The sequence below is a fragment of the Mustelus asterias genome, chromosome 5 (genome assembly GCF_964213995.1).
Source record: "Mustelus asterias chromosome 5, sMusAst1.hap1.1, whole genome shotgun sequence".
Classification (NCBI taxonomy): Eukaryota; Metazoa; Chordata; class Chondrichthyes; order Carcharhiniformes; family Triakidae; genus Mustelus; species Mustelus asterias.
Window position 1 is genome coordinate 26885612 of NC_135805.1, and position 15425 is coordinate 26901036.

A 15425-nucleotide genomic window follows, 5' to 3' on the forward strand; every position below is an offset into this window, starting at 1 on the left:
AGGCCCAAAGCCTGTTTTTCCTGTGCTGTCTCCTATGCTCACTTCTCTCCGAGCACTGGATATTGCAATCACCCGGCAACCGAGTCTTCCTTCGATTGCCTGCAACCCAATGCCAGCAACGGTCGTGGAGACCGACTTGCAACCCAAGTCTGTCCATTTTCTGTTTCCCACGACGCCCTCTTACCCCCATGGTCCTACCCATCCTCCAAAGGTTTCTTTCTTTACGGTGCACTGTGGATCTCCAGGGGGTCCATGTTGAAGATCCCCGTTCTTCACTTGACGAGCCAACCTTTGTCGCCAGTGTCAAATCTTGAGGTGTCTCCTCAAGACCTACAACACAGCCTGGCATCAGGGAACAAGATCTTTATTCAGTCCAGTCGCTCCACACTCCAAAGCTTGGCTGCCCACTCAGGGCTGTTCCCAACCAGCTCACCCTACGCCCCAGGTCACATGACCCATTCCCTTAAAGGGGCTATGCCCCAACCCACATAACAAACTTAAATTGGTGTTCTCTGATTCTCAATCATTCTGTCAATGGGAACAGTTTCTCCCTATCTACCCTGTCGAGACCCCTTTGCCCTCCCCACAGTTCACAATGCTGACAAGTAAATAAAATAAATATAAATATAAGGGGCGAGCTTCTCCGGCCGTGCTCGCCTCAAAACCAGAGAGTCTTGCCCGAGGTCAATGGACTTTTGAATGGTCCGCCCCCCACCCCCGCCCGCTACAACTCCCGTGGTGGGCGGGACAGGAGAATTCCGGCCAAGGTGTTTAATGGAACCCTTGGAGAGATGAAAGGAGTTAAAGTGAGTTTATGACTGAAACCAGATACACACCTGAACAGCATGAAGACCCAAGGTGGAAGCCAAACTCGAGAGATTAGTAAGTTTGAGGGTGTTGAAACCAATGGCCTCGAGTGAGTGGGCTACGCCCATTGTTCCTGTCATGAAGACCGACGGCTCAGTGAGGCTATGTGAGGATTTTAAAGTCATAGTGAACTAGTCATAGTCATAGGATAGTGCAGAACAATATCCATTTTCCCTTATCGAACACTTGTTTAGTGGCCTTGCTGGCAGTCGGCAGTTTCTGGATTAATAGTTTTAATGATAATACCACTGGGCCATTGCCTCCCAGATGACATCATTCAGACTTCAGTCAATTTTACCCCCAGGTTACAATGCTGCCATTTCACCCCCAGGTTACCATGCCAACCACACCCTATGACCAAATAGACCCAAGGCCTGAGGAGGCCGAGCAGTTTTTGAAATGTTCAAATGTTTATTTGGAGCAGGAGTGCTCCCCCAGACCCACAAAGAATCCTTGAGCTCCCCCGGCCTTATCCAACCACGGGGAATCCTGGCAGAGATCTCCTCCCACCCGAAATCCCTCTGCCCCCTCTCAACATCCTCTTCAGTCACGTCGCGAGCTGGCTGGTGTCCATTTTGGAATACGGTGAAGAGATTCAGGGAGTAAACAGGCCCCTTGCTGATGTGAATACTTCAGAACCATTGTCTCACTCCATCCCCCCTACGCCGCACTCCCACATGCCAATCCCAAGCCCCGAGTTAAAACCAAAGCTTTAACACTTCTGTCCAAGCACCCAGCAACACGACTTTCCCCATCCAGGCCGTGGACATTACTCCTGTAGGATTGCTGGCTATACGCTCCTCAGACCCGGCTGTTGGTGATCAGAATGCCCCTTTTCGGTGCTGTTGCAGTCAGAGCCAACCTCCAGTTTCATAGGAATTTAACAGCATTTGGAAATCACGTGATAATTGAGAGCTAACTGGTGGCATCACTGATCACTAATGCTTCATTAGCAGAGGGTTTCGTCTTGACACCAACAGCAGTTCCGAGGCAACAGTTCGTATAGATGCCGGTTCTCCACTTTATTAGACGTTGGGATATTAGAACCATGCCACGCCTGGGTCCCTAGTGTTGTGAGGTGGCAGTGCTAACCACTGTGCCACCCGTATCACCAGGGACCCAGGTTTGACTCCCGGCTTGGGTCAGTGTCTGTGCAGACTCTGCCCGTTCTTCCCCGTGTCTGTGTGGGTTTCCTCCGGGTGCTCCGGTTTCCTCCCACAGTCCGAAAGATGTGCTGGTGAGGTGCATTGGTCGTGCTAAATTCTCCCTCGGTGTACCCGAACAGGCGCCGGAGTGTGGCGACTAGGGGATTTTCACAGTAACCTCATTGCAGTGTTAATGTAAGCCTTACTTGTGACACTAATAAATGAACTTTAAAACTTTAGTGATGTGTCGCTGCTACTGTACAAAGCATTAGTGAGACCTCACTTACAATATTGTGTACAGTTTTGGTCCCCTGACATGAGGAGGGATGTAGTTGCATTGGAGTGGGTTCAGAGGAGGTTCACTCAATTGATTCCAGAGATGAGGGGCGGTATTTTTCCGTCTCGCCTGCCATGGGAATTGTAGCGGGTGGGATATGGAACATGCAAAGGTGGACCTCGGGTGGGATTTTCTGGTGTCTGGCGCGCGTGGTCAGAGAATCCCGCCCGATGGGTTTGACTTATGAAGACAGATTGGGTGGTTTTGGCCTATACTCCCTGGAGTTTAGGAGAGGGAGGAGAACTAATTGAAGTGTACAAGATGATAAGGGAGATTGACTAAGTAGACGTGGAGAGGATGTTTCCTCTTCAGGGGCAATCTAGAACAGGGGGCGGCACGGTAGCACAGTGGGTAGCACTGCTGCTTCACAGCTCCAGGGACCTGGGTTCGATTCCCGGCTTGGGTCACTGTCTGTGTGGAGTTTGCATATTCTCCTCATGTCTGCGTGGGTTTCCTCCGGGTGCTCCGGTTTCCTCCCCCAGTCCAAAGATGTGCGGGTTAGGTTGATTGGCCATGCTAAAATTGTCCCTTAGTGTGCTGAGATGTGTAGGTTAGAGGGATTAGCGGGTAAAATATGTAGGGATATGGGGGTAGGGCCTGGGTGGGATTGTGGTTGGTGCAGACTCGATGGGCCGAATGGCCTCTTCCTGCACTGTAGGGTTTCTATGATTCTATGAGAACAAAAGGTCATAGTTTCAGGTAATTAAGAAGGCAAATGGAATTTTGTTCCAGAGAGATGGAGTTTAAAAACAGTGAGGTGCTGGTGAGGCCACACCTGGAGTACTGTGTACAGTTTTGGTCTCCTTACTTGACACTGGAGGGGGTGCAGAGGAGATTCACTAGGTTGATTCCGGAGTTGAGAGGGTTGGCTTATGAGGAGAGACTGAGTAGACTGGGGCTATACTCAATGGAATTTAGAAGAATGAGGTGAGATCTTATAGAAACATATAAGATTGTGAAGGGAATAGATAAGATAGAAGCAGGGAAGCTGTTTCCACTGGCGAGTGAAACTAGAACAAAGGGGAATAACCTCAAAATAAGGGAAACAGATTTAGGACTGAGTTGAAGAGAAACTTCTTCACACAAAGGGTTATGAATCTGTGGAATTCCCTGCCCAGTGAAGCAGTTGAGGCTACCTCGTTGAATGTTTTTAAGGCAAGGATAGATAAATTTTTGAACATTAAAGGAATTAAGGGTTATGGTGAGCGGGCGGGTAAGTGGAGCTGAGTCCATGAAAAGATCAGCCGTGATCTTATTGAATGGCGGAGCAGCCTCGAGGGGCCGGACGGCCTACTCCTGCTCCTAGCTCTTCTGCTCTTATTTTTAGGATAAGGGGTGGCAGATTTAAAACAGAGATGTTTTCAAAGGGTCCCTCAAAGAATGATCAGTCTGTGGAATTCACTACTCCAGAGTGCCGTGGACCGGGACTTTGAGTAACTTTAAGGATGAGGTGGACAGATTGTGAATTAGCAATGGGTTAATTAGCAATGGGTTAGAAGGGCTATGGTGAACGGGCAGTAAAGGTTGGAGATGTTGGAGATGTTCTCACTGGAACAACGGAGGTTGAGGGGCAACCTGATAGATATCTACAAGATTATGAGGGGCATGGACAAAGTGGATAGTCAGAAGCTTTTCCCCAGGGTGGAAGAATCAATTACTAGGGGGCACAGGTTAAGATGCAAGGGGCAAAGTTCAAAGGAGATGTACGAGGCATGTTTTTTACACAGAGGATGGTGGGAGCATGAAACTCGCTGCCGGGGGAGGTCATGGAAGCAGATACGTTAGTGACTTTTAAGGGGCGTCTTGACAAATACATGAATAGAATGGGAATAGAGGGATATGGTCCCTGGAAGGGTAGGGGGTTTTAGTTCAGTCAGGCAGCATAGTCGGTGCAGGCTTGGAGGGCCGAAGGGCCTGTTCCTGTGCTGCAATTTTCTTTGTTCTTTGAAGGTGGTGATGAGGCTGAGATGAGATTAGCCATGATCATAATGAATAGTGCAACAGGCTTGAGGGGCTGAATTGCCCCCAGTTCTTATGCTCTATGTAAGAGGGGAGTAGGATTGAATGAAAGTTTAACTGGTGAAACCGCATTAAAGAGTCAAGTAGTCATTCTGGATTTATCATTCCAGTCATGCTTGTAAGATACAAGGATAACCGGGGAGGTGAATCAGTTATCATAACTAACTTATTGGCCACATTACCAAGGAATACAAATCCAGAGAGTGATGGAGTGCTTCTAGCTGAAAGCAATTATGCATTAAGAACTTATAGGAGTCTATCTCAGAGGCACTTATGAAATCACTTACAATGTTCTGCTGCATAAGGGTTTGAAAAGAAAACAGCTGGGGTTGGTGTCATTGTGTTTGAGGCCAGTGATTTGCCTTTGTCAAACACTGCGAGATGGCGAATGGCAGACTGCACAGAGACTCAGGACTGGCAAGTGTGAGTCAGGGCTGAGTGGGGTGGGGTCAAGGGGTTGGGAGTATGGAGGGACAGAAGAGGGATCCAAGGGAGAGCGAAGGATGGGGAGGAGTGAAGTGGGAGGGGACTGCGGTCTGAGGGTCGGGTGTGGAAGCAAGTGAATAACAAACAACGAGGTAGCGAATAATGGGGGGAGAGGTTTGGGGGGACAAGGGAGTGGGGGAGGGTCATGACTTGTTGAACCAAAAAAAATAACGAGATTACTGAGGTAATGGTGTTATGCAGGAAAGTTGCTTGATTTCACCGGGCGGCACGGTGGCACAGTGGTTAGCACTGCTGCCTCACAGCGCCAGGGACCCGGGTTCAATTCCTGGCTTGGGTCACTGTCTCTGTGGAGTCTGCACGTTCTCCCCATGTCTGAGTGGGTTTCCTCCGGGTGTTCCGGTTTCCTCTCACAGTCCAAAGACATGCTGGTTAGGTGCATTGGCCATGCTAAATTCTCCCTCAGTGTACCCGACCAGGCGCCGAAGTGTGGTGACTGCGGGATTTTCACAGTAACTTCATTGCAGTGTTAATGTAAGCCGACTTGTGACACTAATAATTAAACTTTAAAAACAGGAGCAAATTAGAACGGAAAATCTAACCTCACAACAGCCCATGTTGTCAAACTTGGATGTTTTGATTTGATTTATTATTGTCACATGTATTAGTATACAGTGAAAAGTATTATTTCTTGCACGCTGTACAGACAAAACATACCATTCATAGAGAAGGAAATGAGAGAGTGCAGAATGTAGTGTTACAGTCATAGCTAGGGTGTAGAGAAAGATCAACTTAATGCGAGGTAGGTCCATTCAAAAGTCTGATGGCAGCAGGAAAGAAGCTGTTCTTGAGTCGCTATGATGTGTCCTTTCTTCCCCCAGCTCTACTTTGCTCCAAAGGCGCTCCTCCATGGATGCTGCACTGTTCATTTCTTGAGATCTGGGATTGGAAGATCCCGGAAAAAAGCATGCAGCGAGTTGGGAATCACTTTAAGTTCAGCGGCAATCCCATCACCATTGCCGTTGCTCGTAAGAGTTTGGCCACATTGTTGGCGGTTACAGGAGGATGGTTTAAGGAGTGAGTTAGTGGCGGGGAGAGAAGTCAGGAATTACCTTTGTCTTCCTCGTTGGAGTTTAGAAGGATGAGGGGGGATCTTATGGAGACTTATAAGATAATGCTGGGGCTGGATAGGGTGGAGGCGGAGAGATTCTTTCCACTTAGTAAGGAAGTTAAAACTAGAGGACACAGCCTCAAAATAAAGGGGGGTCGGTTTAAGACAGAGTTGAGGAGGAACTTCTTCTCCCAGAGGGTGGTGAATCTCTGGAATTCTCTGCCCACTGAGGTGGTGGAGGCTACCTTGCTGAATATGTTTAAAGCGCGGATGGATGGATTCCTGATCGGTAAGGGAATTAAGGGTTATGGGGATCAGGCGGGTAAGTGGTACTGATCCACGTCAGATCAGCCATGATCTTATTGAATGGCGGGGCAGGCTCGAGGGGCTAGATGGCCTACTCCTGCTCCTATTTCTTATGTTCTTATGTTCTTATGTTCCTGGGAAAGGCTGCTTTAAGAGATAGAGAGCAAGGCCTGACAATGTTTTAAGTGGTCCAGGCTGATCCGGGTGATGGTTCAATCATTTGTTTACCAAAGACATTCAAGTTTGTATCCTTTGGACGTAGGGAGCAGAAATGGGGGATATACCAAAGGGATTGATTCTGGGTTGGAAAGAGCAAGAGTTCAAATTGGAACAAGGGCATCAAAGATGTTGAAGAGATGTGATTTAGCCAATTGATAGTTGCCCTGTTAAATAAGATAATAAAAAGATATGAATTAAAGACCAAAGGCTAGATAGTTGGGAATTTGAAAGTGTATCAGAGACTGGAGAAAGTTTTCCCAGGGCCGGACACAGAAAGAAATGGAATATGGAGGTGGGTGGTGTAGTATAAGTGTCTGGCACGTATAGGGTTAATGTAGGCTAATGTATCGCAGAATGATATCAGAGATCACAAGATCTGCATCCGGGGTCTGTCAAGTTTTGGACAGAACCATTTGTATCAGAAAGCACAAAAAAAGCTCCCAGCTTATGGCTCCTGCTCTGTCCAAGACCACAAGAAACTACAAAGGGTCATGAATGTAGTCCAGTCCATCGCACAAACCAGCCTCCCATCCATTGACTCTGTCTACACTTCCTGCTGCCTCGAAAAAGCAGCCAGCATAATTAAGAACCCCACGCACCCCGGACATTCTCTCTTCCACCTTCTTCAATCGGGAAAAGATACAAAAGTCTGAGGACACGTACCAACCGACTCAAGAATATCTTCTTCCCTGCTGCCATCAGACTTTTGAATGGACCTGCCTTGCATTAAGTTGATCTTTCTCTACACCCTAGCTATGACTGTAACATTACATTCCACACCCTTTCCTTTCTGTCTCCCCATGTACTTTATGAACGGTATGCTTTGTCTGTATAGTGCACAAGAAACAATATTTTTCACTGTATCCCAATACATGTGACAGTAACAATCAATCAGATGAACTAGATTAACTGTGAGTCTTTATTGACACTTGGAGCTATGTACAAACTGTGTCCAGTACAACGAAGAGGAATGAGGGTAGAGGGTTAGAAGAACATGACCAGAGATATTGCCTTATCAGTGATGGCCATGATTGGAATAGCAAGGCATCTGAGAAAAGATTAGAGGGGTAACTATGTGTGCAGGAGAGTTTCTATGAAGGATGAGTTTCAGGGAGGACAAGAGGGCAGTAAACACAGAGGGGAGAGAACAAGAGCAGTTGAGAGGAAGGTTGAGATCATCATATATGAGAAGTCGCTGTGTACAGAGTCTGAGGGAAGAAAGCAGAGAAGCTAACTCAGTGATAACTTTGGAGTGATGGTTAGGTGGGCAGTAGACAACAAGGATTTGAACTGGGCCAGGTGAAGGGTGAAACACGATTGGACGCTCAAAGGGGGAGAAGTTATCAGAGAAGTTGGGGGGCATATCAAGGTGTAATTTATGGATTACGGGCACGATTTTACCCACCGCTCATGCCACGCTCCCGCTGCAATGCAGCCGGAGAATTCGGCGGTCAGCCAAATCTTCGTTCTCTGCGGTGGGGTGGGAAAGCCCTGCCGGCATGGCAAAATTCCGGCCAAAGGCTACATGACCGCTACGAGCAAGGCAAGAGGTGGAAAGCATAGCCAGGCAGGGAAGCTTCATGAGGGGGAAAGGCGTCATCACCCTTTACTCCAGTCTCCATCAAGGCCAATTTATTAATATGGTCATCCACAATAAGCTTGGGTGGCAAGGCCTTTATCCTGAAATAAATGTAAATGTTGGAGGGACATAGAGAGGGATGGGGGGCAGTGATAGCAGATCAACAGTCAGAGTTCAAAACTTAAACCTCCCGCCTCTTTGGCAGGGCTCAGAGTCGCTTCTCGGAATCACTGGTGTGGCACCTCTCACTCTCCTCATGAAGTGCCCTGGAATTTCTTTCGAAACTAAGGACACAGTAAAAATGCAAGTTGTTTCTATGTTGCTGGGTGAAATTTGAGCCAGTGTTTTAAGACGAAGAAGAAGAGAACAAAGGAAAACATTGCAGCACAGGATCAGGCCCTTCGGCCCACTAAGCCTGGGCCATAATGCAGTTTCTATCCCTCTGTTCGCCTCCCATTCAGATGTCTATCAGGATACACCTTGAACTTTGCTAATGTGCCTGCTACCACCATTTTCACTGGCAGAGCGTTGCAGGCACCCACCACCCTCTGAGTGAAAAGCTTTCCCCACACGTCTCCCTAAACGTACCAACTCTCACCTTGAACCTGTGACCTCTTACAGTCAACACTTCCACCCTGGAAAAAAGCCTATGATTATCCATCCTGTCTAAGCCTCTCAAAATTTTATAGGCCTCTATCAGGTCGTCCCTCAGCCTCTGTCTTTCCAGTGAAAACAATCCTAGTTTATTCAACCTCTCCTCATAACCAACGCTCTTGAGACCAGGCAACATTCTGGTGAACCTTCTTTACACTCTCTCCAAAGCTTCCACGTCCTTCTGGTACTGTGGTGACCAGAACCGCACGCAATACTCCAAATGCGGCCTAACTAAACCTAACTTGCCAACTTTGGTTGAATATTTGTCAGCATTCTGGGTGGCAAGGTGGCACAGTGGGCGGCATGGTGACACAGTGGTTAGCACTGCTGCCTCGCAGCACCAGGGACCCGGGTTCGATTCCCGGCTCGGGTCACTGTCTGTGTGGAGTCTGCACATTCTCCCCGTATTTCCTCCGGGTGCTCCCGTTTCCTCCCACACTCCAAAGATGTGCGGGTCAGGTGGATTGGCAATGCTAAATTGCCCCTTAGTGTCAGGGGGATTAGCTAGGGTAAATATGTGGGGTTATGGAATAGGGCCTGGGTGGGATTGTGGTTGGTGCAGACTCGATGGGCTGAATGGCCTGCTTCTGCACAGTAGGAATTCTATCATCTCCCTTCTTCTCTCCCTTCTCCATGCTGGAGTTTTATTTTTCGTTTTACTCCTGAGTCATCTCACACAAATCAATGAAGCTTGAAATAACTTGCCGAAGACGTGCTTCGATTCATTTGTCTGTGTATTACTGTGTCTAATACAATGTACCATTGCACTTTGCTCCAGTGACAGTAAGTGGAACATCTACTCAAGAAATTTGATCTGTTCAGCTTTGGAAAAGCAAATGGTGAAATTGTACTTTACAGAAGTGGCACCAACAGAAATCTAAAGAACATATCAGAGCTTCACAAGATAATTATGGATGTAGAGAAGGCCAGTGGACCCATTTAATTCATCTGCCCAGCATGACCCCCATGTTCCCCACCTCTCCCCTGCTCTCTCTGATATTGTAAAATCCAATTGCTTAGTAAGTGACTCCTGTGGTTTTGCCTTCATTATTCTATCTATTTTTTATTCATTCGTGGGACATGGGCGTGGCTGGCTGGCCAGCATTTATTGCCCATCTATGTTGCCCTTGTTCAGAGGGTAGTTGAGAGTCTACATTGCAGTGGCTCTGGAGTCACATGTAGGCCTGACTAGGTAAGGATGGCAGATTTCCTTCCCTAAAGGGCATCAGTGAACCAGATGGATTTCTCTGATAATCGACAATGGTTTCATGGTCATCAGTAGATTCTTAATTACAGATATTTTTTATTGAATTCAAATTCCACCATCTGCTGTGGCAGGATTCGAACCTGGGCCCCAGAACATTAGCTGAGTTTCTGGATTAATAGTCTAGCGATAATACCACTTGGCCATCACCTGAAAAGTTTATTTCCGCACATTTGTGAAGAACCAGTTCCTGGCAGCCAGCTGCAATGTAGACCAGTTCAGGGACGTTTCTGCCAAGGTCACAACTCTGTTGTGGGTTCAAAGCCACAGGACCTTTCCAGCTAGTTCAGGGAACAGCAGATCAGAGAACCAGCCGTGCCCCTATGAATCAGCAAAGTGTTTCTTAGGGAGCAAAACTTTCACTGGTTTCTTATGGAGGAAATTCAGCAACTGGAAGCATTCCCTTCAATACAAAGAGTAGTAGATGGCACCCAAGCAGCTATCAGAGTTCTTCCTTTCCACCCATGTCCATTCTCAAGGGAATGGGCTTGCGCGCAGTTAATGGTCATGTGGTATCTGAGTACAGAACTGTTATGATTCTGGTCACTGGGGTAGCAGCCATGATCACTCCATTGTGGGGCATTTCAAAATGTCTCCATTCTGAACACTACCAGACTCCAGAGAGGATAATTTCATTGAGAAGTTTGTTAAGGGCAGAGGAAGATCTTGAGATAGAGGTTCGAGTGTCCATAAGTTGTTCTTCACTGTCCAAAGAAAGACTATGTGCAAGGAGGCAATGGTGGCAGAGAGTACGTAAATTGGTCCATTCCGGGACCAATGGCAGTTCCCAATTTCACTTTGTAAGTTCATAAATTCATCAGATATAGGAGCAGAATAAGACCATTCGGCCCATCGAGTCCGCTCCGCCATTCGATCATGGCTGATATGCACCTCATCCCCATTTTCCTGCCTTCTCCCCATAACCCTTCAACCCATTACCAATTAAAACTTGGTAACTCCTCCTTAAATTTATTCACTGTCCCAGTATCCTCTGCATTTTGGGGTAACGAATTCCACAGGTTCATAACCCTTTGGGAGAAGTAGTTTCTCCTCAACCCTGTTGTAAATTTGCTAACCCTTATCCTAAGACTATGACCTCTTGTCCTAGAATGTCCCACAAGAGGAAGCATCCGCCCAAGCCCACTTTATCCATACCTTTTATCATCTTGTATACCTCAATTTGATCTCCCCTCATTATTCTAAATTCCAGACAGTAGGGGCCTAAACTGTTCAATCTCTCTTCAGCAACATCAATAATACACAAACTCATGTAGGGTGAGCTGCTAATAACACGCACCTTCTTTCTTATTCATTTCCAGGCGCGTGCATGACAATCTGCAAGTGACAGTCGATTATAGTTCACCCTTCAGCTCACTGCTTTCATTTTTCTTTTATTTCAGGCCTGGTTCCCTGCACCAGAATCCAAACCCTGCACCAGGCCCCATCCCCATCTCCTGCACCAGGCACCATCCCCATTCCCTGCATCAGGCCCCATTCCCAGCCTCTCGACCAGGCCCTAGCCCCATCCCCTGCACCAGGCCCCATCCCCATGTCCTGCACCAGGCCCCATCCCCATCCTCTCGACCAGGCCCCATCCCCATTCCTTGCACCAGGCCCCATCCCCATCCCCTGCACCAGGCCCCATCCCCATTCCCTGCACCAGGTCCCATCCCCATCCTCTCGACCAGGCCCTATCCTCTGCACCAGACCTCATCCCCATGTCCTGAACCAGGCCCCATCCCCTGCACCAGGCCGTATCCCCATCCTCTGGACCAGGCCCAATCCCCATCCCCTGTACCAGGCTCTATCCCCTGCAGCAGGCCCCATCTCCATTCCCTGCACCAGGCCTCATCCCCATCCCCAGCACCAGGCCCCATCCCCATCCTCTCGACCAGGCCCCCTCCCCACCCCTACAACAGGCCCCATATCCATCCCCCGCACCAGGCTCCATCCCCTGCACCAGGCCCCATCCACATCCCTTGCACCAGGCCCCATCCCCATCCCCTGCACCAGGCCCCATCCCCATCCCCTGCACCAGGCCCCATCCCCATTCCCTGCACCAGGCCCCATCCCCATCCCCTGCACCAGGCCCCATCCCCATTCCCTGCACCAGGCCCCATCTCCATCCCCTGCACCAGGCCCCATCCCCATCTTCTGCACCAGGCCCCATCCCCATCCCCTGTACCAGGCCCTGTCCCCATACCCTGCACCAGGCCCCATCCCCTGCACCAGGCCCCATTCCCATGTCTTGCACCAGGCCCCATCCCCATCCCCTGCACCAGGCCCCATCCCCTGCACCAGGCCCCATCCCCATCCCCTGCACCAGGCTCCAACCCCATTCCCTGCACCAGGCCCCATCCCCATCCACTCGACCAGGCCCTATCCCCTGCACCAGGCCCCATCCCCATCCCCTGCACCAGGCCCCACCCTCATCCCCTGCACCAGGCCCCATCCCCATCCCCTGCACCAGGCTCCAACCCCATTCCCTGCACCAGGCCCCATCCCCATCCCCTCCACCAAGCCCCATCCCCATCCCCTGCACCAGGCCCCACCCCCATCCCCTGCACCAGGCCCCACCCCCATCCCCTGCACCAGGCCCCATCCCCATCCCCTGCACCAGGCCCCATCCCCATCCCCTGCACCAGGCCCCACCCCCATCCCCTGCACCAGGCCCCATCCCCATCCCCTGCACCAGGCCCCATCCCCATTCCCTGCACCAGGTCCCATCCCCATCCTCTGCACCAGGCCCCATCCCCATCCCCTGCACCAGGCCCCACCCCCATCCCCTGCACCAGGCCCCACCCCCATCCCCTGCACCAGGCCCCACCCCCATCCCCTGCACCAGGCCCCACCCCCATCCCCTGCACCAGGCCCCATCCCCATTCCCTGCATCAGGCCCCATCCCCATCCCCTGTACCAGGCCCCATCCCCATTCCCTGCATCAGGCCCCATCCCCATGTTCTGAACCAGGTCCATTTCCATCACCGGGGAAGATGGTGGTTTATGGGCAATGCCACGGGAGTAATAGCAGAAGACCTGGCTACTGCTCTGTCCCACATGACACCTGGTGGAATTTAAATTCAATTAGTAAACCTGGAATCTTAAAGGAAATGCATGTTTCAACAATGGTGACCATGACAACTATCATCGGTTGTTGTAAATGTCTAATGCCCTTCAGGGAAGGAAATCTGCCATCCTTACCTGGTCTGGCCGACATGTGACTCTAGACCCACTGTAATATGGTTGACTCTTAACTTCCCCTGCATTGGCATAGCAAGCCGCTTACGTTCAAGGGCAAAGAGGATAGGGCAACTAATTCTGGCCCTTGTGATGGCCACATCCCATGAAAGAATTTTTAAAAAGCAGGGCCTCTAACCCCACACTGTAACATGTGCAGGGGATGGGGCTGGAGCCTGGTGCAGGGTTTGGAGCCTGGTGCATTGTCCATGTAGAATCCCTGCAGTGCAGAAGGAGACCATTCAGCCATCTAGCATACACCAACATCAATCCCACCGAGGGCCTTTCCTGTAACTCCACGCATTTACCCTGCCGGTTCCCCTGACACTAAGGGGCAATTGAGATGTCCAGTTAGCCTAACCTGCACATCTTTGGACTATGGGAGGAAACCGGAGCACCCGGAGGAAACCCACACAAACACGGGGAGAACGTGCAGACTCCACACAGACAATGACCCGAGGCCGGAATTGAACCTGGGTGCCTGGTGCTGTGAGGCAGCAGTGCTAACCACTGTGCCACCACTTGTCTCTGCTATGTTGCAGTGAGTAGTTACTATCGCCACCATGATGTCCTCTTTAATGGTGAGTTATAGACCTGTGCAAACTGTCTCAGCAGAGTAGTTTACGCTCTCTCAATTTCAGTGTGTTGGAGATCACACTGGGTGATTATTTTCTTTGCTCTGTAGGCTAAGTTAAGGTGGCAGAGTGCATGACATATTGGAGTACATTTCCAGCTTCACATCCCCCTGAGCAGATCGCCTTGCTCACCTATTATAGGAAATGCCAACTGTTTTATTCTGCCAATCTAAATGGAATGAGAGCCAGTTAGGCAGATAAAGAATATCTAAATAAAGAGTTTCACTGAAACATTAACTGTTTCCCGTTTCACACGGAGTGAGCTGCAGCTTGTATCCAGTATTTTCTCTTTTCACACAATCCCTACAGCGCAGAAGGAGGCCATTCGGCCCATCGAGACTGCGCTGACCACAATCCCACCCAGGCCCAATCCTTGTAACTCCACGCATTTACTCCATCAATCCTCCTGATGCTGAGGGGCAATTTAGCTCGGCCAATCCCCAGCTAACCCGCACATCTTTGGAGCGTGGGAGGAAACTGGAGCACCCAGAGGAAACCCACGCAGACACGGGCAGAATGTGCAAACTCCACACAGACAGTGACCTGAGGCTGGAATCGATCCCTGGCGCTGTGAGGCAGCAGGGCTAACCGCTGTGCCACCGTGCCGCCCCACCTCTCAGTTTTCACCTACCTCCCCCTCCAACTATTCCAGTGTGGGACAGTATCCCATCACAGATGGCGTGATTCCTATGAATATACAACTATATAACAGGCAGGAAAAGAGCAGGTCTGATCCATCATGTCTGACCCCAGACCCACAGTGGATGAAGAACCGTGATCAGATTCTTCCAATCTAATCTCCTGGGTCAAAGAGCCAATGAGAAAGTGCAGTGCCAATGGGGGGAAAATACCCTGTATCTAATAAAACCAACTACATACATCTAACTTCTATGTGCTGTGCCCGCACTATTATCTGTCTCTGTCGCTGGGTGGCACTTCACAGAATAATAGAATACTACACTGTACTGGCACACGAAAAGCCCTGACCTGCCCACTTGCCAGCACTTGACCCATAGAGTTGAATGTCATGGCGTGCCAAGTAGCTTTTATAATTAGAAGGAAGTCTTGCAGGATTTTTAGATGTGTCCAAATATCATTGTTCCTTTTTCTCCTGCTAAATCTAATAGAACTTGAAAACACTCACTATGTGTTAGCACATTAACAATGGCTTCATTGGTAGATAGAACTCGCATGACTGAGCCAAACATTCTGGGTTCAAGTCCCACTTCCGTACTAGAGTTGTCATGCCCTCTATAGTCATGTCACATTATGAACACTCAGTCAATGCTTTTAAGAATTGAACAGAAATCAAGAGGACCTCGCAGCCATTCGTGGAATTTTCATATCTCATTGTTGAAGGATGGGCCGACACCTAAAGATTATGGAGGCTCCAGAATCGCCGCCTCATCGTTTCATACTGGATGAAAGGAAAGATCGAAACTCAATGGCCACTATCAACTACCCATTGTAACAGGCCGGCTGCCACTCTCCAGACTCGGGGAGGCGGCGGGGGTATTATTACAAGACAATTAATCCAGAAACTCAGCTAATGCCCCAGGGACCCCGGGTTCGAATCCAGCCACGGCTGATTGTGGAATTTGAATCCGA